Source organism: Lontra canadensis, unplaced genomic scaffold (assembly GCF_010015895.1).
Source record: "Lontra canadensis isolate GAN:19392208 unplaced genomic scaffold, GSC_riverotter_1.0 scaffold1, whole genome shotgun sequence".
In the NCBI taxonomy this organism is placed as follows: domain Eukaryota; kingdom Metazoa; phylum Chordata; class Mammalia; order Carnivora; family Mustelidae; genus Lontra; species Lontra canadensis.
In genome coordinates this window covers 76,278,519-76,281,915 of record NW_022630995.1, presented here as the reverse complement: position 1 = coordinate 76,281,915, position 3,397 = coordinate 76,278,519, and positions in this window count along the sequence as shown.

The following is a 3,397-nucleotide window of genomic DNA, read 5'->3' as shown; positions in this document are numbered from 1 at the left end:
AGGTCTTTAAACAAACAGATAAATAAAATATATATTGACACTCAAAGAAACAGAAAAAAAACATAGCCATGACTCCTTTGAGGAAAAATAAAACTGAGGAAATTTTTCTACTGGTTATCAAAACTTGTAACACGATAATAATGAAGAGATGGTAATTTTGATGTAAAGAGAAATGAATGGAAGAGTGGAATAGGCTAAAAAGTTACCTATTGTTGATTGTAAAGATCAAATGATATAGACACATTTTGCACAATGCCTAATTCATAGGAAGTTCATTTTTAAAAATATGTTTATTATATTTTTGAGTTTTTTTTGCATATTTATTTTATTATATATTTTAAATATTTTATCATATTTTGTTATATTTTAAATTATATTTTGCATTTTATGCTACCTTTTTTGTTTGTTTGTTTGTTTCCACATCAGGATATATCAATTCACCAATTACATCTGCAATGACTATTTCTAAATGAGGTTACTTCTGAGGTACTGGACATTAGAACTTCAGCATGTGAATTTTGGGAAAACAGAATTCAACACATTATACAGCCCTCCTAAAAATTGATCCTTTTAAACCCAGTTCATCATGCTATGCTTGGATTGAAATGTTGGGATTTAAGAAAACAGAAAAGATTGTAGGGTAGGTTTTAGTTAGGCAATGACAAAATGAAAGTGATGATTTGAAAAGATGGTTTGAAATGGAATAATAGAAGACAAGAAAGGCCACCATCAGCATGAAAAAAAGAGCCAATGCAATTTGGGAATCAGTTTTTCACTTCAACAGAAAAATTAAATTACAGTGAATTTCTTTTGTAACTAATGAAGTTATTGTTTTTTAATACAAGAATATAATAATGGGGACTGCTTATTTAGTAGGTAAATCAGAATTGATTTCCTCTCCTCTCCTCTCTTTGAGATTTTTAAGTACAGAGATAGTATAATGCAGTTCAGAGCCCCATAAACTGTGACAAGATTAGTGGAAGTTTAATAGATCTCAAGGATGATACATCATCACAACTTGTTCTGACAAGATTCCATTAACGCTTGTATTCCAATTATCTAGGAAAGCATCTACAAACTAGTAGATGTCCACAGTATTTGTTAAAGAAGCGGACTTTGTACCTGGTACTGACTAGATTATAAAGGAATGGGCAGAAATTCAGATTTTGTTTTATTTTCTCATCCTGAGCTATAACTCTCTTATTTCATATATTCTCAACTCTTTGCTCTTTTTTTTCTCTCATTCATTCTTTATTACCTTTTCATTTCTCTTCCCCCCCACACCATTTTTCTGTATTTTATTCCTCTGTACTGCTCTCTTTCATTTCCTTTTTTGGGTAGTTTTATTATTTTTTTAACTTTATGAATTTTATAAATGTTTTAATACACAGAACATATTTGTTGGTGAAATTGCCTTTGGTGGGTCAGTCCATGACATGTGAATACAGACAGTTTAGCTCAGCAAAGGCCATTAAAAGAATACCTAATTTTATACTCTGGGTTATAGAAGCAGTGCAGTCTTTAAGCAAAGATTTTACTACATTGAATATCAACTTACTCAAATATAGAACAAAGATAATGTTGCTATCTTATAAAGTTGTTTTGAAGATTGTGATCTAATGAATTCATGCTGTTTATATATCACTTCTTGGTACCGTATCAAGCTTTCAAATGATGTTATTTATAATTCTTTTTTAAGACCCACAGAGAATAGAGAGTGAGAATTCAACCAAATTCATAGCCCTTAATTAACTCGCTCAGAGGGCCATCCTTTCAATAAACAGAAAAAAAGTGTGGGTAACCATGGATCACAGTGGTGTAATGACAGCAACACCTATAGGGAAGTAATATTTAGTTCTGGCCATTATAAATATCTTCTGTTCAAATGCTGGACATAAATTATCAAGTGTCTTTGCTTGGCGTAAATTTCTTAAGGCTTACTACTGGTTGATTCCACAGATATTTCCAAATCAGTCACTGAACTATTTAAGAGATATTGACTTGATCAAATATTGATCAAATATATTAGACATTTTAAAAATATACTAAATCTTATTTAAAATATTTTACATAAGTGCAAATACATACACAAAACTAATTAATATAAATGTTTCAGTTATTAAATTAAAATGCACGAAATAAACACTTGAACATGAAATTTTGGTAATAAAATATAGAATGTTTGCTATTAAAATAAAACTATAATGATTTAGGGAAAATACTATAGTATTGACCAACAGAAATTTCTGCAAAGATGGAAATATCCCATATCTGCTCTGTCTAATTTGATACCCATTTAATCACATGTGACTATTGAGCACTTGAAATGTGACAAGTGTGACTGAGAAAGTAAACCTTTGATTTAATGTATTTTAATTAATTTACATTTAAACTTAAATAACCAGGTATAGTTAGTGGCTTCCATATTGGACAGCACACATTTATAATGTCAATTTTGTATGGAAAAGTACCTTAAATGTTGTTAACAGTTACTATTTTGTCAATAATTTTGTTTCACAATATAAAAATTCTTGTAGAATTATGAGCTTGTTTTACAGTGATGTGCTACTACTTGAAATAAGTAGACAACCTTAGTAATATTCAGTTTGACAGTCTTTAAGTAAGCTACATATATAAGTGATTTTCTTTATTACCATCAGTCCAATTTACTTTATAAATAATAATAATTGTGATATTTGATTTACTATAGTGAAGCAAAACTTGAAAAATTTTGAAATTGTTGGAAATCTTATGTTGTTTCTTCACAACCAACTATTACTTTTTAAGTTCTGACAATCTAATTTGACCATGTTTCTCAATGAAATTCCACAGGATCAAGGGAAATTGATGGTGAGCCAAATTTCTTTAAACCCATTCTAGCAAAATTGATTACTGAGAGAAAAAGTGACTACATGATTATTAATATTTTTTTTTTCTTTCACAGAATAATTTGTAAAATAGGTTTCAGGGGTATTTACTTATTTCATCACAAAAGGTTGTTTAAGAATTGAACAAGTATCCTTCAAATATTTCACCAGTCTTTTGCACAATAAGTCATTAACTATTCAGTATTTTATATTGTTGTTATAAGTAAATACTTGTTGAATAAGTAGGAGGTTATACTGCAATTTATTTAGAAAAAAAGATAAAGAAAAGAAATATAATATCGAAATTCATAACCATAGAAATTCTTTTTAAAAGATGGAATTGAAAAAATACTTTAGATTTGGAGATAGAAGTAGCAATGCATGGAACAATATGATAAAATAAATATTTGTTGAACCTCACCAAATAAAAATTTTTCAGGATTTTAAATTTATAGTCTTAAACTGAAAAAAAAAAAAAATATATATATATATATATATATTTCCTTTTAAAATGTTTGTCTTTGCTTTTA